At 39.0% G+C, this 24,431-nt stretch overlaps 1 protein-coding gene across 1 annotated transcript in view; it reads right to left on the bottom strand.

Annotated features, from left to right (window-relative positions):
* LOC112116838 (ubiquitin-conjugating enzyme E2 E2) overlaps positions 1–24,431 on the bottom strand; it is a 314,374-nt gene that overhangs the window by 88,210 nt on the left and 201,733 nt on the right. The window lies entirely within an intron of this gene.

The following is a 24,431-nucleotide window of genomic DNA, read 5'->3' on the forward strand; positions in this document are numbered from 1 at the left end:
TGCTGCATTAAGATTGTCATGTACATACATTGAGAAGTTATGCAAATATGTCAATCCACATGGATCCACAGCCTTTGCCACAGAGTGATGGCTTGTTGCATGTAGCATTTTAAAAATCCATTTATTTTCTATGTAGTCACTTTTTGCCTTCTGCTTCCGCCCCGAATCTTCAAAACAAATATTTTAATCTACTGTAGATTCTCTGCAGGGCAATTTGGTTCTCTGCTCAAGAGATATTTTTTAAAAAATGTTAGTGTAGCCAAACTGTTCTGTTTACACTGGTGTAACCCTAAAGGACCAGTGGCGATTTGGCCATCTGTGTCTGGTGGCAAATCAGATGCTTCAACAGAAACCATTTTAAGTAATAGTAAAGGGCTGTGGAAGAAGTTGATTTAAGTTTTCATAGTGCCCCTTCCATTAGGGTTCTGGCTGCTGCTAAGTAAATATGTCACCTAACCAGCAGCAGCTAGAATTATTATCTTTGTTGAAGCTGCTTATTTGCTGACTTGTGTATTTAACATTTGTTGGGAGCACAGAAGAGTTGACAAATATGATCTCCCTTTTTTCTTTACTTAATCATTTTCTGGAGCAAGGAGTGACTCAAACTATTCTTCTTCTTTCCTTAACTTGTTCCCAGTCATGGTAATGTGCCAAAAAAATGACAACTCACCATTTCCCTTCTTTAATCCACACAATCAAATGAAAAAGTCCTACATTTATTAGCAATTTAACACATTTAAAAATCTTCTGTGAAAGATTTGGCTTTTTAAAAAAATACAACAAAATTTACATTTGAATATCGTGAAGTTTGTGACACAATAATCCCCCATCTCAGGAAATTCAGGGTTAGAGCTGGTAAAACTAATTCTGACTGTGGAATCACCTGATTTTTTGCTTTTGGTTTTCACAACCCCGATTTTGGTGAAAGGAACACTACTAAGTACTGCAGTTCCAAAATCTGACCTACTTTAAAACTGCTATCTTCCTGTTGTGGGGAATAGCCTTCCAGATTATTATGTATAAGCAGGCTTTCTGGTTTTAGCTTAAAGCCTACAAACCACGAAAGCAACAATATGAGAATTTGATATTCTAAAATACACATAAAATACATCATCCCTCTGCCCAAACTTACCATTTTTATACCACAGATAATTGTTGTCAAGCCCTAAAGGTCTCCCAAGTTGGCTGGAAGCTCATCCTCAGAAATACATGGCTTCAGAGAGGGCCAATTTTTTATATAACTAAAGGAAAAGGAACTTTTCCAAATACTGATTAAAAACTGATTTTCATGCTAAAAAATGAGCAGGGTTGGAGAAGGACAGGGGTGGTAGATCTGCTCTGCAGATCCACTGGCCTTTCCTTCTGCGTAGAGGCAGAGGGGGCAGGAACAGAGGGGGCTATAGTGAAGCTCTCAGACTGCAAGAGCAGGTGTACAGTTGCTCTGTTGAGATTCAATGGCCTGGGAGAAGGGTGAATATTCTTCCTTTTGGCATCTGCATCATTCCCCAGTTAGTTACCCAAGTATTTGGGTTGTGTTCTGGGGTTAGGATTTGCTCCATAGAAAGCAAAGCCAGATACTGCTTTAGGCCCTATCCTGTTCTTACAGAAGTCAATGTAAACTTTGCAACTGACTACTTTGGGAATTAAGCTCTTCATGAATATCTGTTTAGTAGAGCTGGGCAAATTTTTTTCAGTGACTAATAAATTCACCAAAAAAGGCATTTTTCAGGGCACCAAAACAATTCGTGACTTTGGGTTGAATTCAGTGAACAGTTCCGACCAAAAAAATATGAAAACAAAAATTTCAGAAATATCAAAATGGTTCATTTAGAAAATATCGAAAATGTCATTTTGAATCAACATTCCAAATGTTTTGTTCGACCCAATTTAAATTTGGGGCAGGGGAGGGGGGGCAGGAGATCTTTTCACCAAGAAAACCCTCCAAAATTCAGTTTTGGTTTGACACTAAATAATTTTTCTGATTTTTCAGTTTGGACACCAAAATGAACAATCAATTATCTGTTCAGCTCTACTCTTTAGTACTTTGTTCTGTTAACCAGACAAGCAACAAACTAGCCAGCAGAGGGGGTATTGTTCAGCTATTCCTGTTCCTAGAACTATGCTGACACCATTGAGGACAACAGGAAGACAAAGAAGGAAACAGGAGAAGCCATGTGGATTTATGGTTTCTTAGAAACAGGGATGTAGAGGGGAGAAATGCTTCCCAAATGGAAAAGGCAGAAAGCAATAGAGATAGAAATGTTAATTTCAAGCTTCTAATAACCTAGTGCAAACCAAACAGAAAGAACAAATTAAAACACAATTTAAAAGGAGTTGAAAATAAAGCCTTTTCTGTAACGTATTTTATTTTAGTACCGTATACATCATATTTATAATCTAAAATATAGAAATGTGTCATACTAGAAAATCCAGTAATAAACCTGATCATGATGTAATTCAATGAGTTTCTGTAATAGAACAAAACAGGATACCAATGTATTTTCTGTGTGAAATGATGGGTAGAAATCTTAATTGCATTAAATGAATCCAATCTGGTTCCACTGCAACAGCAGTGTAAGTCCCTACAATACTCCCAGTGTATACATCAGTTTCTGCTGTGGAAATTCTCCTCTAGAAACGTAATGCATCTCAGAGGACAGACAGAAAAAGAAACTTTTTTATCATGTTACAAAATTGCTCACTGCTATCAAATCAACAGTAAGTTCCAAAAGGAAGTGTTTCAGATTTTCAGATGATGCTTCAAGAATGTCTACAGAAAAACATGTACAATACAGGTAATAAGCAGGTTTAGGGCCAAATTTCCAAAGTAGTCTCTAATTTTAGATTGCCTTAACTTTTGGGTTCCCGATTTTAAACACATCATACGTAATTTTCAGATGTGCTAAATACCCATAAATCCAATTTAAGTCAATGATCGCTGTGGGTTCTCAGCACTCCTGAATTAGGTCCTAGAGTCCTGATTCAAGAAAGCACTTAAGTATGCTTAACCGCTGTCTTGAATAAAAATCCCTTTCTGAACTGGGGCTTAGTTTAGGCATCCAGAAATTGAGACAGTCAAAATTAAAGGCTGTTTTTGAAAATTGGGGCCTTAATCTTTAAAACATTATTCCAGTCCAGTGAATACAATACATATTTCAGACCTTTCGTGAAAAGGAATCCTGAAGGATTCTTGATACTGTTGTGACTTTATAACAATCTGAAGAATTACCTTTGCATTCTAAACCAAAATGACTGAAGTGTCTCAGGAAATCAAAAACATGATATAGACCACAGCAACTTGTGTTTAATAGGTACTGTACATTTATTGTATGTGATTCTTTTCAAGCCATTCTAATATTGTAGGGGCTGAATTTTTAAAACTGGGATCAACTTAATTCTAGTGTGTTACAAACCCATGCAATCCATTGATCCAAATGGGGTTGCATGGGTATAACTAAGGACAACATTAATTTGATCCTGGCTACTTAAAATGCACCAGCAAAATCTGCATGCATGCCCATTGCATCTGCAAAATTGGTAATTGTGCATATACATGCTTACTGCATGCTTGATTACCTGCTCTGTGCATGTAAATACAGTCTTTGTGAACACACACTTTGTGGATGAAATTTAGGCAGCCAGCTGTTGAAATCCAGTTCTAGATGTACTTGTACTAACAATTAAAGGGTCTCCTGACTCCTCTATATGGGTTATTGACATTAAAGTTAACCCCTCAAATGCCAGCTCTTCTTTCATATTATCCGCTGTAGGGCCAGGTGATCGGCCATAGAGCACTGAATTTAGAAACAATATTCGGGCTGGCTGAAAAACAACAATTCTATTTAAAGAAAAATTTTGAGGTTTCAAAATTTGGTTTTGTTCCAAAGCAGAATTAAAATGATACCTTTTGAATTTTTTGTGAAAAAACATGTGAGGGAGACAGTGAGAGAGCGGGAACCTATAATAGCCATAGGCTCAAGTCCCTGCTCTGTCAGATTCAGATAAAGGACCTGGGTTTTCCACATCCCAGACGAGTGCTCTCTCCAGGAGGCTCTCTTCTTTGACCAGAAATTCCAACCGGGACCTGGTACTGAAAGGGTTATAAAGTTCAAGTCTGTGGTAACCTCAGAGAGAGCAGAGGAAGGAGGAAATAAACGAGAGGCAGCTGTGCAGTAAAAGGTCTTTATTTTGTCCTACTAGGCTCAACATACACAGGTTCTGCCTGACTAACTCTCTTAATCTCCCCACTTGCTCCATTTCCCCTTTAATCTTTTGTAATTGCATATATTCTCAGACAGCACTTCAGAGATCAGGCTTCTAGTGAACTGCATCTTGTTGTTCACATGCAGCAGCGAAGAAAAGAGCAAAATGCAGAAACAGAACAAAAATAAAAAAGTGTCACAAAGGTTTTTTTTGCCTCCTTTATGGGTATATCTCAAGCACTTTTCATGTGCCAGGAGAGTCATTATGTAGTTGTTGGAAGTTCTGATATATATATATAATTTAATCTTGTTCCTCCTTCATGGTGGGACATCCATAAATCTGAGATTGCCTCTCATTTTATTTTTCCTAACACAAAGTCTTCTTTTCTGCCTCGAACAACTGAACAGTACTACATTTGGAGCCCAGCAACACTGCTCCCTTACCATCTTCAGTGGTCAGTGCTGAATGAAGCAAGGCAATCCTTCTTTCCAGAAAGTACATTAATGCTGGGAAATCTGGATGCTCCATTGCCAAAGATTTAAATAAGCATTTTCAGAAATACTGGTGAATACCAACCAAAGCTTCATGTGTCAAGAGGAAATGGATACTTTTAATAATAGTAATTTAGTTGGGGGTAACCTCAGGGCCGGCGCTTCCATTTAGGCGACCTAGGCGGTCGCCTAGGGCACCAGGATTTGGGGGGGGGGGCGGCATTTTGCTGCCCTCGGCGGCAATTCGGTGGCAGGGGGTCCTTCCGCGCTCCGGGTCTTCAGCGGCAATTCTGCGGCGGGTCCTTCACTCGCTCCGGGACCCGCCGCCGAAGTGCCCCGAAGACCGGGAGCGCGGAAGGACCCCCGCCTAGGGTGCCAAAAACCCTGGCGCCGCTCCTCGGTAAGCTGCTCAAGGAGGCACATTCATAATAGGCTCCCTGGTTTCTGGTTAAGGCACTTTGACCCGGTCATCAAGAGATCTGGGTTCAGTTCCTGGCTCTGCTACAGATTTTCTAGGTCAGTGCACAGGACAATCAAGTTAATTCATCTCTCTGTGTCTCAGTTCCCCATCTGCAAAACAGGGATAAATAATATTTCCCTATCTCATTAAAATACTGTGAGGATACATTCATTAATGTTTGTATGGTGTTCAGACAACACAGTGATTGGGGCCATGTAATTAGACAAATTACATAAGAAAAAGAGAGCAAAATATTTTTGACCCATAAAAAATGGTTTGCACAGGGAAATCAGGAAAAGTCATACTTTGAGCATTGGTACCAGATGACACGCAGTAATGAGCCTGCAGAACTCATAGCATTTCCCCCCGTTTTCTCATTTGGCAAAGCACAGGTTTCAATAAAAATACTGATACAATAAGGTTAATCCTGTATTCTATTTTTAAGACAAACCTTTCATTAGAAATTCCCCTTTCATAATACAGGTTTGGGGCTTGGATAAAAATGTTTAATGTTTCTGATCCAGGGATTTTAAAAAATGAAATATGTAGTGACATTATTTGCACACACTTTGCATAACAACATAGTATTTTAAAATTCAAATGTTGTGTAAAGTGGAATGATGCTTCACAGAAAGTCAAAACATAATCTATTGGCCTGTTCAAGAGGTGGATTATTTTTTAATTATTTAAATACCAAATTGATATATCAACCAGTCTTGCCTTGATTATATTTATAATTTTCTTCTGTAAAATGTAATACATTTAAAAAAATAAAAGAATGAGAGCAAAATACTTGTGTGATTTTTGAAAAACCCAATTCAATCCTTTCTATAACTGTGGTGAAAGCAATTAAATAGATCCAGATCCTAGAAAGTTCTCTAATTATACCTCAATTATTATCCAGTGTTTAAAAAAAAAAAGCCTCAAGTCATAAGGTGTCTCATTGTCCTTCTTATTGCTTAGAGTTTGCAGTGTATCATATGTTAAAAGACATCAAATAATGAATTAATTTATGCCAAGTGAGCCAATCATTTTCTACTCATCTTACAATGATTTCCTGGGAGCAGTAGCAATTTCTTAAACAGAACCATTCTCCATCTCCTTTCTTAGCTAATTAGAAGAACTTCAGATTAAGCATGAACCTTAACAATATGTTTTCCACCCCCCTCGCTTTCCAAAATATTATAAATTGAACAGTGTTGACAGAGCTGGCGTTTTTGTTTTCTTTAAGCACAGCCCCTGTGGCAATTTTATTTTTTATTGTTTTAAGAGGTTTCTTTTAAATGGCTGCATATTTCAAGTGCAACATGATTAATAATCTGTCTTTTGTAAGGAGGCATTATAGAATTTCACCAAATTATTGTTTCAAGCAATTTAATAAATTGCCACTTCAATAAAATAAAATAAATAGCATTTCGTAGCTGTGTGGGCCATGTGTTAATTGGAACTAAATTAGCTGACTCCTTTCACAACACGTGCGCTCTTAGACCTCACATAACAATTTGTCCAACTGCTCAGAGATGCCAGGCATGTTACAAGGACTAATACAGAGGGGCAGCAAATCCTTCACACATCACATTTTCTTTGTAGTTTCTGTGACCTCTAAATATATGGTATTCCAATGGTTATAATTCTGTGACAGCCATGTCAACTGCTTGGCAACTGAGGAGTGGATATTAGTTTTCAGTTGATGCTCCCACCGACACAACACCAGGTCAAATGGCTTCAGTGATTTGAAAGTTGGCTTAGAAACCCCAGCAGCCATGGATTGGGGCTCAGTAACAAAAACGCCTAATTCAGCTTAGCCTTTTCCTTTCTTTAGCATTCTAACTATTGTGTTCAGCAGCAGCAAGAAGCTTTTAATAGCCTTTAGGTGGCTCAAGTTTCAAGTGATTGTTTCAATAAATCAGTTTGTCGACTGGACAGACAATAAGCAACTTTCGTAGGCTTAGCTACAATTTAAAGACTAACTATGCTTTTAAATGTAAGGGAGAGGTTCAGGGGAGGCCCCCCCCCCCATGTACAAAAAAATCTTTTCTGCATACTGAATACTGGGAGAGGGCTAAGGCAAACAGTGGTAAATCAATGTACTAGCTACATCTTCACTACTTCATAAAAACTACCATAAATCTTCTTCTTAGCTTTATTTAGCTTTTATTTTAAATAGATCCAATGTATTTGTTTATGATGGTTTTCTGCTTTTCTCTCTCTCCTTCAATTTAGTAATTAACTCAGTATTTCAATAAACACATGGACTTGGTTTGGCTACACTGTTAAATTTATAGTAAGACTAAAACGTGAATTAAAAGACAAATAATTAGGCATGCAATACATTTTCAAAGGAGGTGCTAATCCATGTGTGCACAGCATCTCACCATTAATTTAACACCTTGCAAAAACAGATGCCTAAGAATTCAGACATGCTAATGGAATTTTGTAAATACAGTACCAAAAAAAAATAAAAATTGTTTGTTTGTGCAACTTCCATCCTCTCTGTGCAACTTGAGATGACTGAGATCCACAATTATGAAATATTAATGTTTTTAAAATTGTATAAAAGACAGCAGGAATGCCCATAGTCACAGTACCTGCTAATGCCTCTAGCACTTTGAATTGGGAGTACCACCTTTACAAGGTTAGAAGATACAATCCCAAGGAATGTGTGGGGTAAAATAAATTAAAGGAAAATAGTAGCTAAACATTTTCTAATTTGCTGACTAAAGTTTTAGATAATTGTACAACAAACAGGCCACGTTTATCCAAAGGAAGATCTGACAGATTAAATACAGAGGCTGTAAATTCCCTGTAATAACAGCAATCTTACCATTTGACTATCATCATATCAAACAACAGACTCACAGAATACAATAATAACTCAAAGATAATAATCTGAAGAGAAACAGCGTGTATATTTGTTTGCTTCTTTGATTTACTGTCAAGTTGAAAGAGAAAGCTGTGCCTGATTTTCTTAATAATAATACAGGCATACAATGGTGTTTTATGCATGAGTTGAAGTGTTGAGTGCCAAGCAACTTTATCTCTCAATACTACAATTATAGGGCCAGATCCATGGCCATAATAAAGAGCCCTTTCTGCTGTCCTAACTATACAAAGGGCTCTTCAAGTTTCCTTAAGAGAGTAGTTGAGGATTCTTCTAGCAAATGGGAGACATGAGCTGGCATAGCTCATTTCCATCAGCCTCTCCTGGTATGTTAGCAGTAAGAGGGCAATCTTGGCTGGCATAATGGCCTTTTGGGGCGGGTAATCTGCTAGTAAAAGTTGGTGAAGACCTGAGGTTTCTATGATAGGAGCCAATTTGGCTCTCGGTAGTCCCCAGGATCATGGGGATGTGGAGAGGGAAAGGAGGGAAAAGCCTGGATATGACACACCCAGGTGCGCCAAGCACTGCTCTGATGCATTTGGGTTTCTATTCCATAATCTGGAGGAACAAAGATCAAGTAGGCCAATTTTTCATTGTTTTTCATGATATAAATTCTGGGATGGGACCTATTTTTCACAAAGGTTCTTGCCATCACTTTGAAGGATCCATGACTTAAGCCTGGTCTTTACTTGAAAGTTTTATCAGTACAATTATTTCAGTTAGGGTGTGCTTTTTTTACTTAAATAGTTATACCGGTACAAGCTCTAGGGTAGATGTAGTTATATGGATATAAAGGTGACTTACACCAGTATACTTAGTCCTGTACAGGAAGCACCTATATAACAATATAACTGCATTCACACTAGGGCCATTGTAATGCTTTAAATATATGTATTGGTATAAAGTGGTACAAATATTTTAGTGCAGACAAGCAAGAGATAAGCAAAGTTATTAACAATAAATAATTTATTCTCCAAAGAAAATAACAAAAACAGGCAAAGAAACAACATGCTGATTCAGTTACAATCTCTTCTGTTGTAGCTCCCTTGTTCAGAGCTTCCTACAAATATTACAGCTTCGGTGTTCAAGCACACAATGAGAGAGAGCCAAGAAAGCGAAACATTCAAGCTTTATTCCTTCCTCCACATGTGCTGTTTTCTCTCTTCAAGCACTTCCTGAAAGTAGAATACTTGAAGTTCCTATATATAATCATACTATAGCACCTCCTATTTGGAAGCTATGTATCATATCATTCAGTATAAGTGAGACCCACTTCCTACAGGGATACTCTTCTCTAAACAAACTGAAACATAAATTAATTATTCCCCAAATCAGTGGATCCTGTCTAATCATCATAGATAATCCAGAAAATTTACTGATGGGAAAGAGAGGTTTGTTTAAAGATAGATGAATCCAATTTGATTTAATCATACATAAGAATATAAGAATGGCCATACTGGGTCAGACCAAAGGTCCATCTAGCCCAGTATCCTGTCTACTGACAGTGACCAATGTCAGGTGCTTCAGAAGGAATAAACAGAACAAGTGATCCATCCCCTGTCACCCATTCCCAGCTTCTGGCAAACAGAGGCTAGAGGCACCAGCCCTGCCCATCTTGGCTAACAGCCATGGATGGACCTATCCTCCATGAATGTATGTAGTTCTTTTTTGAACCCTGTTATAGTCTTGGCCTTCACAACATCATAAACAGTCTATAAATGGACAAAAGAAGGTGATCATGCTAAATCGTATAAAATTCAGTAATTGGAGGGGAGTTTAGATTCTTAAAGAAACCATTGTAGTAGCATTCACTTAGCAGGAGATTCTACACTTCGTAGTGTGACGAATCTGCTAAGCAGGAGACTACAATTCCCATCAACTCCCTCTCTACAACTCCTTCTCTTTCCTCTGGCCAGCTAAGATGAAAGGTCCTGGCTGTATGGTGAGCCAGCAGAAGCTGGACACAGGGAGCAATCCCCAGGAACCATGTGCAGAGCTGCGTGTGCAACAAGCTGTGACTGCTGGACATTACAGCTGGATGTGGGTTTGTGTGGGACTATAAGGAAGCAGCAAAGGCTGGGCAAGGAGCCCCGGTGAAATAAGATCGGCTCCAGTGAGAGACAGTAACTGATCCTGGTCTGAAAACCTACAAGCTTTGATTTGTTTGGAATAGAGTTTATTGGAGAGGGCATCCCAAGCCCTAGGCCTGAAGAGCCCCAACTCTTGACTGGCCTGCCCCAGGGACCTAAATAAGAACTGCTATTGCGCACTTTGAACTGTAACTGTTTACGCCTCTGTAACCTAGGGAATCTGCAGCCTTTCCCTTTCTTGCCAGTCCTAGTAAAATACCCTTTTATTTAGCCATGTGTCCATGTGGTTATTGAGACCCACCAGAGCTAGTGCCTAAAAGGCCTATGTACTGAATCACCTAGAGGGCTTGTTTCCAAGTTATGGCACATCTAACACACTAGTGGCACCCTGGGGATTTGATGTAGTCCAGCATTGAGCATCCCCAGTAATTACAGTAGCTTCTGTAAACAGAGCACATTGTACATACCAAGGGCTCCTTGCATTTTTCCATTCCCCCCTACCATCCCCAAGCTCTCTGTGAGTTAGTCTCCCATCCCCCTCTATTTGAGGGACTCCCTGCAACATCCCCCATGCTTGCAGCTCTGTGTGCTCCCATCTTCCCATTCCCAACTTTCCCCCATGTGGAATTTTCTGTGTGGGCCTCCCATGCCCGGGCCTCCCATGCCAGGGTCCCCTATTCTTTGCCCCTATGCCAGGTGTGCTCTGTGTGCATCCCCATTCCCCCTGTCCTCCCATACTGGAGTCTCCCATTCCCCCTCCCACAGCTGTGTGCACACACTCCTTCCTTCCATCATTATTATTAGTCTTCTTTCTGTCTTGGAGATGAGCCATTCAAGGTGTCAACATGCTAAACTCTACTGGGAGGAGGGGCAGAGGTGAGTTAAGGGTATTATGTTGGACGGTGTTAATGGGTGCCATCAACTGGTTCCTTGATTTACAGACAATTGCAGAGGTCCGTGAAGTTGCAACTCTGCTAATGAGAAAAGGGTCTTTATATGTCCCCCATTTCTCCCCTTTCAGTTTTCCCCCCAAATCAGTACGGTTCTGCCCACTGATGCCTAGAACATTTCCTGAAATTTTGGAATTAATCATATGTGGTGTTTAAAAGTTATTGTAATACATACTGACAAAGAGATAGGGAATTGCCATCAGGTTGACTGGATGGCCTCTCAAACGTGGCCAAAACTCTTAAATGCATCTTTTAACCTATGAACTCACTTAAAGAATGTTTTGAAACAGGCAGATTCACACAGTCTCTCTATTTTACCTTAAGCGAGGTTTACGTATCTACACTACAAAGTTTTGCCTGCATAGCTATGTCAGTCAGGAGTATGAAAAAGACACCACCCCAGCTGACAGAGCTATGCAAGCAATCCCCCAGTGTAGATGCAGTTAGGCCAACATGTGATTGCTTCTGTCAACATAGCTAATACCATTTGGGAAGGTGGTATTATTATGCTGATTTGGATAGGTGGTGGTATTATGTTGACAGAAAAAGTCCTTCTGTTAGCATAAGCTGGGTCTACCGTAGGGAGCTCTGCTGGTCTAGCTATAGCATTATAGCACTGGCAAAACATTTGTAGTATAGACTTGGCCTTGGTCAGTTTACATCTCTTTTCCAGGAATATGTTTGTGAACTACAGTAGAACCCTGTTTAACCAAGCCTCCATTATCCAGCTTTCTATATTAACCGAACCATCAGCCATGTGGGAATGACAGCAGCTGGGGTTCCGCCACCCATTCTCTGGTTTATTTCAATTTGTAGTTATCTGATCTGGCCCTATCCCAATTAGATCAGATAATCGGGGTTCAACTGTAGTCCTTTTAAAGTATATATTATCAATTATTCTTATATTTTATTAGTTTCTCAAAATGTGTTCATGTCTTCATCTTTCAGGACTCTATGCTTCTTTTTAAGTTTTGTGAGGAAGTTGCATAAGCATGATACTTAATTAGTTCCCCATTTGTTTGTGCTTTCTACTGTATGTTTGTAATTTTTGTCATGTGTCCAAGGGGCAACTGATGTGTAAAATCATTAAATAAATACAAATTAATGAAGAGTTACAGATGTTTGACTATTAATCTTTCAAGGGTCCATGAAAAATTAGGGGCAGAGGAAATGATCAAGGTCTAATTCATCACTGCTTTACATCTTGTGTAGTCATTTCCGCCTAGGGAGTGTGCTCAAGTCAGAACTAAATTTTCAGCACCAGAAGGAATTGTTTCTACTATATAAATAAAAATGGGATGATCTGTGAGAGCCAGCTGTCCTGCTCTATTCAAATGAGAACAAAGATGTAATAGCCATTTGATCACTTTCTAAATGGCAGTTTTATACTGAAGTTGTGAGTGCTCAGGATGACGCAAAATGGATAAGGCAGCTTATGTGAACATCTAGTCCTATGACACTGCCCTGTAGAAATTCTGTTAATCATGTAAGATGCAGATATTTGTTTTGCAGAGTCCTGTACATAATGTATGAAAATACTGTACACACCGTTTAGCAAGGGTGTCTAGATTGCGAAAAATAAAGTATAGTGTGAAAAGAAATGTGCAAAGTATAGATCATGAAACTGAAGACACATCATGCAATGACTGTTTCTAAGTGTGCTTTACAATACAACATGCACACTGGAAAGAATGACTTATGATCAGAATAACTACTTAAAAAATCATAGTGATAATTGTGATGTTTCACTAATTACAATGGATTATATGGAGTCCAGACAGTCATACTAAGAGGCCAAATTATGGCTGGTTGAAGAATGCTGTTCTATATTGACCATATGTTACTGAACATGAAGTTGAAATACGGTCCAATCTTACAGTCTTTATTCAGAAAAATCTCCCCTGTGAGTTTAACGGGACTCCCCTTCAAAAAGAGTTTTGCCTGAACTACCTGTAAAGGGCCTTGGTTTTCAAAAGTGTCGAATACCCACAACTTCCGCTGAATTCAAGAGGAGCTATGGGTGATGATCGGCATCTGTTAAAATCAGGCCCATACAGTAATTGCCTCAACCTTGCATCATGCTATTCATGAATGTAAAATTCTCTTGGTGTATATTTTATTTAATTTTATTTAAATATTTTGTTAATAATAGCTTTTGCCACAGTGAGCAGTGACGTCTTCTTTCATGTTGTCGCCTTGGTCTCCACTCTGATCTATTGGTCATGATTTTTTTTTCACAATGAAACAAAATTCCTGAGCCATCTGTTACTTCACCACTCCCTTATTGTATTTGCATAGTTTATTTGCATTTGTTCATTTGTATTGTAATAATTTGTAGAACATTTTTCATAGAAGATTATTAATATATTAGGTACATGGGGACACGTGTATGAAAGATTCTGTTTGCACTTCTGGAATTATAGCAAAGCTGTACCAGCATTTCACAGCTTTCTAAGACCATAAAAATTCACTCCCTACTGAAACATATCAAGATATTGGCATTTAAGATGACATTTTTCAAAACAGTTTTTAAAAAAATTCCATCTTATAAATTTTTGGGGTCAGACTGTCATTACTTAGCACATAAGACCTACAAAGTCTGCGTGTGCAGGCACGAGAAGTTAATTGCACATGCAAAATTAGCACAGAGAATTGTCCCTCTATACATTGCTGAATATACACATCACCCTGAAAAGAGTGGGATGATGAGAAGCATAGGTGCTGACTCCGTGGGCACTCTGGGGCTCGAGCATCCAAGGAAAAAAAAAGTGGGTGCTCAGCACCCACCACTCACCCACCCATCCATCAGCTGTTTGGTGGCCCCTGCCGATCAGCTGTTCAGCGGTGGGTGGAAGCGCTGGGGGAGGGGGCAGAATGGGGACAGTGACTCGGGGCGGAGAGTGGGCAGGAGCACCCACCCAGAAAAATTAAAGTTGGCACTTGTTAAAAGCCATGCCCACCTCCCTCTGCTGTGCACTGGCCTACCGAGTAGATGTAGAAGGGAGGTATGGGTGCTCCAGGGAGCTTGAGGAGGGATTGTACAACTGTGTGCTGCCCTCAATGTAGACCAGTGCCTTAAAGGCACAACTTGGCCCTCTAGGTTTTATGACTAACTACTGCTTTCTGTATTCAGTGGGGTATTAGCCAAGAGACAGTAGCATACCTTCCTGGTGTTGTGAATTTGTTCTCATAACACACACACTGTTTAGTAAAGGTGAGGCAAAAAATGTGTAATTTGTACCTAACTCTGTTCCAAACAGAGTCCTTGTTTGTTTTGGAGAACAACTGCAGCTGATGTTGAAATTATATTTCATATTACTAAGCTTTAAGAGAAGCCACAATCCTCTTCAGTGCTTTCTGCCATACTGAGATGTAATTTGTTTTCTTTATCTATCTTTTCCCATAACTTTTCCACTGTAATGTTCAATAAATATTTAAGTGCCAGCATGAAGTGGATTATTGTTAACATGTTGCAGGAAAATTGCACAGTGCTAAAGCTTGCTATAAAAATAAGCAGAACGCCCACTGTTAATACACTGTATTTAAGTGTATTAGCTGCTTTCAAAAGCATTAACTCCCACTCAACTAGCAATGCTATTTTGTCCAATCTATTACCAGCAGACAGTGAAAATCAGTTGGGGACTGTCTGAAACCTGTATGTCCATAATATATTTGAACAAAATTATTTTCCTATATTAGAAAATTGAATAGGTACAACATTTAAGATTTTACTTGGTCTAAAACAAATAATAGCAAAAGAACTCCTATGAAAATAACACAGTATCATTTCACTTTTCCCATTTCATATTGAAAACAGTTTGAAAAGTTTCTCCTTTCCCACCATCTCATTATTTTATATATTTTCTGTCACACTAACTTGTGGAACTTCATAAAGTTGAAATTCTTGTTACATTTCCATCACTGAAGTAATTAAAAATGGTAGTCTATAAATAACTTTTAAATCACAAACAATCTCTAATGATCCAAACTTGTTACATTTTGCATGAAACTGTGACAATGGAAACTGTTCATTTATGTTCTGGTCATTGTTTCCACTTCCTCTTCATATGCCTGAGCACGGTGACATCATGAAAATAATACTTTGCACCCAGACTCCCCAAGTGGCTTGGAAACATTAATTACAGTATTATAAATCAGAATTTCTGCCTGTGAGACAGACTCCATGCTCATAGTGTGTTCTGGAGACCTATGTGCAGTCCCCTCCTTAAAATATATTTGTGCTCCTTATAGGCCTGATTTTAAAAGCCCACTGAAGTCAAAAGAAAGACTCCCACTGATTTCAGTGGACTTTGCATCAGACTCTAACTGGATACTATTTGGTAGAGTAAAGCTGCCATATTTTCAGAACTCTTTCTGTTAATAACAGTGATTATGTCATGTCATTACCAGCACTATCGGAATATAATCAAGAACACTATTAACAGTGCCTGAGGTTTCCTGTCAAACTGGTCTTTAGTTTTACACATCCACAGATGATAACCATCTTCCAGCACCCACTTCTTTCCCAAGCCCCATATACCTGTATTCTTCCACTATCCCAACCACTGCCCTATGTCCGGCTGTGTTTTGGTGTTGGGGCTCATATGTCTGGTAACTCTGAACTGATTATACTGTGTGCATGTGCACAATGGGCACATTCGTGCTAGTGCTGGGATGTACTCTGTTTTGTTCGAGACCGATAAGGACCTAAGTAATACTTTTTAAAATAAAAAGCACAGAAAAAGGAATCCTCCAGGAAAGTTGCCTATGATTTTCCCTCCTTTCAGGAAAATTTTGGTACCAAAACAAGTGGCCCTTACATTAATTTATCACAAGAAAAATCCTACTATTCTTCACAGAAAAAGAGGAACATAAAAAGGAGGGAGTCCCTGCATCACTTTTAGTACACAGAGGATACCCTAATACTCCCTCTCCACCCTTTAGCTTCTCATACACATGAATTAGTGACTGCAACAAGCTCAATCTTTCTGATTGACAAGTACTGGATAAGAATCCTTTTAGAGCCTATAAAACCTGCTCTTTATGGGTGTAATCCAGCTACCATTAAGGCCAATAACAAAACTATTAATTTCAAGGGTCTGAACCCCACTGGACTTCCTATTGATCTTAATGGGAATGCAAATGCTCTCAGGTGCTATAATTTACCAGAGGGATTGCTATTGTGCAATCCTCCAAGCCTTTCACCAAGTGAAGAATGTTTTCTTTAAATTACTCACAGCTTGGGGAGTAAGAGAAAGAATAGGGCCTTGAACTCAGGTGACTGACACAGCAATGCAGAAAACTGTCACTATATCATCAGGCCAAGGTTTAGTGTTTTCATACAGGCTGAGAAACGGTTAAGAAATACTGGCTTAGATCTTCAAAGCTGACTAGGGGAGTGGCTAAATCCCCCGGTTAGCTTTCGAAATTTTAACCCTTGTTTTTGTAAGATTCTCTCTTTTTATGAGATTTTTTTCTCTCCACCTAGAGGTCTTAAAACACAGTAAGTGAATGGCAGTGAAAGGGATTTAGAAGTAATCAAACTGATTCATTTTTCCTAAAATCACCCTGTACAATCAGTGATATAACTGTAAACTAAGCATCAGCATTTGAACTAGAACCTAAACCAATTTCACTGCTTTTCAAACTATTAGAGTTTCTTTGTTTGTCTGTTTGTTCTCCCACACTTTCCTCCAGTAAGGTGAGATGGGAAAGGAGAGCATAGGGGGAGAAGAGCTGGAGAGGTGACAGTTGCTCAGTTCACACTGATACTTGTGGAATACAAGACTGTTTTATGCTGTGGATGATATTTTGGAGGTGAAATATATAGAAGATTAAATAAAAACAGTACATTCAAGAATCTAATAAAATGATACAGTATTAATAAAAGATTATAAAAGAATATTAATAAAATATAAAACAAAAAGCCAGTTGCACTCTTCCCACTCAATCTCTCCATAAATCTTTCAAACTGATTTTTATTAATAACAAATGTACACTATTATAAATCAGAATTTAATTCTTTAAGAAATTGAATGACTGTAAGAAAGCCTTGCAAGGAGGGAACTGGAGAGTGCTGGCAATGTTCTCTAATACTGCAGATGGTGGGAATAACTATTGGTTTCTTACTTCTGCTCATTGTACGGAACTTTTATCAATTTCACTCATGGTTTGAACTAGCTGTATTTCCTTTTGTTACACAATCCATTCTAAATATGTATAAGTGCAACCACTTGGGTTGTCTTCCCTATCCCACCAACTTTTTGGTTTTCTGGTGATGTTCCCCTCAATACAGCTGCAAGTATCATTCATTTTTTGTCCGAGGTCCCACTCCGTGTGCAAACTTGTCTTATGTTGCAACACCTCTGTCACTCTGTAAAATACACTGGTCTACAATTTTTGAGAAGTCATCTGCTTCAGAGATAAAATATGCTATTTATTATGTATTTTGATGTGCTGAATTCAAATATGACAATTAAAACAACTGATTGGCTACTGTTTCTAAGATATTTAAGTTTTTACATTTTATGTCTATGTATATTGTGTAGATAGTAGAGTTTTAATCATAAATTGTAAACCTAGGTCTTTTCATGTGTTTATGGTTGCTTTATATGATAATATTTCACCTGTCCTGTTTATGTAACACTTTAAAAATCAGCAAAGGGGTTATATAAATAAAATTTATTATGAAACAAAAGGCAAAAAACTATTATGTACATAGTTTAGTCCTATTCAGTGTCTACTCGGCGCTTCTTGGCTTGTCTCTTGTATTCATTAAATGGAGCATCTCTTGTCACTGTCCAGCAATAGTCTGCAAGCATTGCTGGGCTCCATTTGCCCTGATAGCGTTTCTCCATTGTTGCAATGTCCTGGTGAAATCGCTCGCCGTGCTCGTCGCTCACCGCTCCGCAGTTCGGTGGAAAAAAATCTAGATGAGAGTGCAAAAAATGTATCTTTAGTGACATGTTGCAACCAAGGCTTTTGTATGCCTTGATTAGGTTTTCCACCAACAACCTGTAGTTGTCTGCCTTGTTGTTTCTGAGAAAATTTATTGCCACTAACTGGAAGGCTTTCCATGCCGTCTTTTCCTTGCCACGCAGTGCATGGTCAGATGCCTCATCTTGAAGAAGTTCATGAATCTGAGGACCAACAAAGACACCTTCCTTTATCTTAGCTTCACTTAACCATGGAAATTTTCCACGGAGGTACTTGAAAGCTGCTTGTGTTTTGTCACTGGCCTTGACAAAGTTCTTCATCAGACCCAGCTTGATGTGTAAGGGTGGTAACAAAATCTTCCTTGATTCAACAAGTGGTGGATGCTGAACACTTTTCCTCCCAGGCTCCAATGACTGTCGGAGTGGCCAATCTTTCTTGATGTAGTGGGAATCTCTTGCACGACTATCCCATTCGCAGAGAAAACAGCAGTACTTTGTGTATCCAGTCTGCAGACCAAGCAAGAGAGCAACAACCTTCAAATCGCCACAAAGCTGCCACTGATGTTGGTCATAGTTTATGCACCTCAAAAGTTGTTTCATGTTGTCATAGGTTTCCTTCATATGGACTGCATGACCAACTGGAATTGATGGCAAAACATTGCCATTATGCAGTAAAACAGCTTTAAGACTCGTCTTCGATGAATCAATGAACAGTCTCCACTCATCTGGATCGTGAACGATGTTGAGGACTGCCATCACACCTTCGATGTTGTTGCAGGCTACAAGATCACCTTCCATGAAGAAGAATGGGACAAGATCCTTTTGACGGTCACGGAACATGGAAACCCTAACATCACCTGCCAGGAGATTCCACTGCTGTAGTCTGGAGCCCAACAGCTCTGCCTTACTCTTGGGTAGTTCCAAATCCCTGACAAGGTCATTCAGTTCACCTTGTGTTATGAGGTGTGGTTCAGAGGAGGAGGATGGGAGAAAATGTGGGTCCTGTGACATTGATGGTTCAGGATCAGAAGTTTCATCCTCTTCCTCTTCCTCCTCTGACTCAAGTGAGAATGATTCTGGTGCATCAGGAACCGGCAGTCCTTCTCCGTGGGGTACTGGGCGTATAGCTGATGGAATGTTTGGATAATGCACAGTCCACTTTTTCTTCTTTGACACACCTTTCCCAACTGGAGGCACCATGCAGAAGTAACAATTGCTGGTATGATCTGTTGGCTCTCTCCAAATCATTGGCACTGCAAAAGGCATAGATTTCCTTTTCCTGTTCAACCACTGGCGAAGATTTGTTGCACAAGTGTTGCAGCATATGTGTGGGGCCCACCTCTTGTCCTGATCTCCAATTTTGCAGCCAAAATAAAGGTGGTAGGCTTTCTTAACCATAGTGGTTATACTGCGCTTTTGTGATGTAAAAGTCACTTCACCACAAACATAGCAGAAGTTATCTGCACTGTTCACACAAGTACGAGGCATCTCTGCTCACTTTGGCTAAACAGAAATGTGTCCCTTTGCAAAATCAAACACTGACAAATAAGAGAGCACGACACTGTATGATTTCTAGAGCTGATATAGGGCAATTTGTTCAGCAGAGTGATGTAAGCTTTGTTATGATTGCATCATCCATGACTTCTAGGAATAACATGATGCAATTCATATCATGTATGACGCAATACCAGCTTCAGATTGCATCATTCATTGTTTTGCCTAAAAAGCAAGTACTGTCCAAACCCAGTCATAGATTTATTCATAGATCCAGTCAAAGATGTATTTTAGTCATTTCTGGTTTAAATTGAGATCCCTTCCCTTTATAACTCACTTATCCTCTGCCATTCCAAGTCAAGGGTCGTATATACTGACCCAATAGCATATCTTGAAAACTAGAGCCAATCAACAATTTTAAGCATCATTTTTGTTCTCAGTGACCCAGAATTAGTAAAGTTTGACTACATTTATTTCAGAAGCATTTTGGCTGTAGAGCAGTGATATTGAATAATGCCCCATCACTGATATTCATGACCCAATCTGCAACAATGCCACCACAGGCTGTGATCACATCATCTTGTTAACTAAGCAGAGCTGAGGTTGGAAAGAATTTAAATTGGAGACCTCCAGAGAAAATCTAGGTTGTACAGCAGAGGTGGGGAACCTACAGCAAGCGCGGGCCAAATCCAGCCCGTTGCTTAATTACATCCGGCCCGCGGCAAGTATTTCTAAAAATATGAACCTATGACAGTAGCCTATGAGGAGGGAGGTGAGCTGCAGGCAGTGGCTGTAACAGCAACGCTGGGGCAAGGTGGAGCCTCCAGCCACTGTACTGCATTATGACCTCACAACGGCCGGCGCTGGAGCCCGGCAGCACGTGCCTCGTCCTCGGCCCGCGCGTGCTTCTGGCGCTCTAGTGTGGAGTAGTCAGTAGCGTCCCCAAGCCGTGTGTGCGCGCGCCTACAGTGTTGTTCAGGTTGCAGTGTGAGAAACTGCTATCTGACCACTTAAAAAGTGGGTATTTCAACATTTTATATTTCTCTCTCTAAAAATAACAAAACTAAATTAAGTTGCTTTTTACTTGTGTGTGCCCCGCAATTGATTTTTTTGATGGGTCAATGGCCCATGATCAAAAAAAGGTTCCCCGCTCCTGTTGTACAGGAAGAAGACATAGTGATTCAATAGATAGCACTTTTCCCTCTGAGTAAGAACTAACCCAGTAGCATAGTATGGTGTCTCTCATTCACAGATGAGCTTTACTTGTCTTATTTTGTTATCATTTTTACAGGATAAGTCAGAAGAATGCCAGGTCACCTCTCCACACCTTTCAACCCACCTTCCCACTGTGGTTCAATCTTTCCTCCACTCGATTCCCACCCTGAACATTCTTCTACTCCTTCCCTTGCAGTGGTGCCTCCCTTCCTACCTTAATGATGACTGATGTCCCATCGGCCCATCTCTCACTCGGTCCTCTCGAGACTCCATCTCTAAGAAATTGGCTGTACTATTCCAAGGCATTATGGTGCTTCACAGATCATGCCCTAGACTCCCTGTGGCAGCACAACATACCTCAATGAGGCAGAAGCTGTCAAGAGTGAAGTAGATATGTAGTATATTAGGCAGTGACTACTCTAGGTCAACACTGTAGGAGGTATACTGTAACTTGCTTTAGTCTACATGCAATCATTTATTTCCCAGGACTCTACGGTGGCTGACAGGTTGTTCAATAAAGTTGTACTGCTGCTGCTGTTTTATAGCTCTGTATCAGAATGTGTACTAGAGAAGTTTTCCCCATGTAGATCTTTTATCTGTGATGACTTTTATATTAAATTAACAGCTGTGAATGACAGAGATCTGAGATGAAGGTTAATTTACTTTACTCTGACTTGATTTTATCATTTTTCTGAGTGAAGTGCCACTTGTATGTTAGGGACTCCATTGCATAAGTTCTAGCACTAAGGTAACTGGGTTTGACCAGAATACAGCATTATAGCTTAGAGAATGGGGTGGGGAGGGAATGCTATAGCAAGACACCAGAGAGAGATTTGCAGTAGGAAGGGCAATGACCCATAGCAGGAGGTGAGGAGAATCAGCCAGATATCCAACCAGCCAATTCTATTTAAACTAGGCAAAATTCCAATCTCAAAAGAGTCAGCCAGGACTGCTCTTCAAAACTGGCACAATCAGGGTAAACTGGAACCATCTGGTTTCTTTAAAATTTCTCCTACTGGGCTAGATCCTTAGCTTGACTTTAATGGAGCTAGGCTGATTTACACCAGCTGAGGATCTGGCTATTTAAAAACTGTATGCTAATATTTGGCTTAAACTTCCTTAGCTTCAGGCTATTAATCTTTTTCTTACTATTTTCAGAGACTGTGAACAATTCCCTTCCTTCATTTATATTACCTTGAAAGTATTTATAGACTGTGATCAGATCCCATCATTCCATCCCAACTGAGTTCTCTCTAGACTAGGTCTCTTTTTTCATCTTTCATATTCTTCAATCCTTGAATTACTGTAACCTTTTTTTTAAAAAAAAAAAAGTTCTGAGCTTGTGCATATCCTTCGTAAACAAAGGTAAGCTGAACTTTATGTAATAGTTCAGATGCTACCGTAACAAATAATGTGAAATACACATTTTCAGGTCTCTGGAAAATAAAATTTGACAGTGGAAAGGGAAATAAAACATTTCTCTCCGACTGCAGTTCAGACATGCTCTGGGCAGGGTTTGGGAACATGTTGCAGCTCCATGTTGCAATGTATGGAACCATTTAACAGAAATAGAGTACAGAATAGCAAGGATACAACAATGTGCAGCAGGAAAAACTAAATTCATTAATGAAGCTTATGTTAGTAACTAAGTGATTTTTCTAAAATATTCTAAATCACCTGAACACATTAATTGGTTTGTCAGAAATGCTTTCCCAAAGTATCACAGGTCTCTAAAACCAGAGTGTTTCCTACTGTAGGAAGCTTCTTTTAAAATTTCAAAATCTTATTGATTCTTTCTCCATTGTCTTTTCAGGGAATAAGACAGATTTTGATCTTAGTTACATTAGGGTAAATGCTGAGTAACTCCACTTGTAACCTGTGAAATTACACAACTGTAAAAGCGGTATAAAATATACTGAACAAATCACAAGGAAAAAGTATCTTATTGGCTTCTGAGAACTTGGAAGCTAACTAGAAACTGTCACTGTAAATGAGGAAGTAACAAATTTGAAAATATTATAATAATATATACATATGTTTAAAGATAGGCCTCCATTTTCCTGGTTGACAGAAAGCATCACAAGCTAGCAGTTATGGAAGCCATTCCTATAAAAGATACATTGTTACTATAAAACATCCAACTTTTGGATGATTCACGAACTGCTTTTCACATTCTGAAAAGCAGTTTGATGTAGTTGGGGTCTTCCAACAAATGAAACCAGATTCCTGTCCAGGCTAATTCCCTTCCAGTTTAACTGGAGACAGATCATCATTATCCATCTTCAAAAGAAGAAAATACCTTTTTTTTTTGGCAGCGTATTTTGTATTTCTAAACATTTAATAATGATATTCCTGGAGCTGGATAAGAGGAGAGGGAATAAGTCAGTGAAATTAGTTCAGTGTATTTGCCAATAGTGCTTATGTCATAGGTAAAAACTAAAGAAAGGTGATGTAGCTCAGCATTAGAAAATAACAAAAAGCTGGATAATTGTAGCACACAGGCCATTTGCATATGGAATAGGGCACAAAGCATATTTTTATTGCCTAATTGTAATTCTATAACATGAGACATGGGAAGTAATATCCATAGGAAAAATTACTTGTTAACTGTTAATAACAGACTCATTCAACAAATGTTTGGACACTTGACTCCCTTTTCACACAATGAGAAAAAATATTGGATAAGAGGGTGGTGTCATTTATGGACTATTCCCCTAATTAACATTATTTTGCTGATAGCAGTATGTTTATAACTGTAATGTGATTGGAAACTTAATAACTACCCTTATTCTGGATCTTTTATAGTCACTTATTAGTCTATGATGACCTGCGTGAGTTTTAGTTGACTTCATACATCTTATATCTTTCTGAAGATGATTTATCGATACTATTTATCTGGGACCTCAATAAATGAGCTACTAGACCTAAAGCAATTATATTATGAAGACCTGACAACTGATTCTGAGTGACATCTCATTTTGGCATCATGAATAGGCAGTGCTTGGAAGAACACCACCACTTATTTTTTTCCAGTTTCAACCCTAGTTATAGGGGAGTGCACAGAGTATCTGTGTAGATGCTACACACAATTCTATCCACTCCAGCCCCAACTAGGTCACCTGCATAAAGCCCATGTATTAGGATTTGCATGGGCAGCAAAGATTTCACCATACTATTCAGAATTAAACTGATTATCTTCAGAAATCTTCAAAAGTCCTCAGACTGCCACTGCAGTCCTCTTCCTCCATCAAAGGGGATTGGTCCTGCTTTAGCAAGGGGTTGGACTAGATAACCTCCTGAGGTCCCTTCCAACCCTGATATTCTATGCTTCTATGATCAAGGGCCAAGAGATCTTGTTTCTCTCTCTCACAGCTGAAAAGCCCCTATTATTAGTGTATATGCATTAGTTCATTTACTTTGCTCTTTCAGTTTTAAATGAAATACTTTGCCTTTGGCTATGGAAATTTTTCTAATGACAACAGTTACATAAGATTATAAAACAAACAAACAAACAAAAAAAAAACACCACACACAACCAAAACCACTAAATAGTATAAACCAGATTTAAAGTGTGTTAATTTAAGTAGTATCCCTCAGATTACAAATTTCTTAATGCATACCTAACCCTTTCAAAAACTTCATCTCTTTTCTATTTCCACTTTCTTACAAGCAAAAAGATGATTGCCTAGTCATAGTCATTTAGTCTATAGTC

Source organism: Terrapene carolina, unplaced genomic scaffold, assembly GCF_002925995.2.
Source record: "Terrapene carolina triunguis isolate 2854851 unplaced genomic scaffold, T_m_triunguis-2.0 Scaffold84, whole genome shotgun sequence".
In the NCBI taxonomy this organism is placed as follows: Eukaryota; Metazoa; Chordata; order Testudines; family Emydidae; genus Terrapene; species Terrapene triunguis.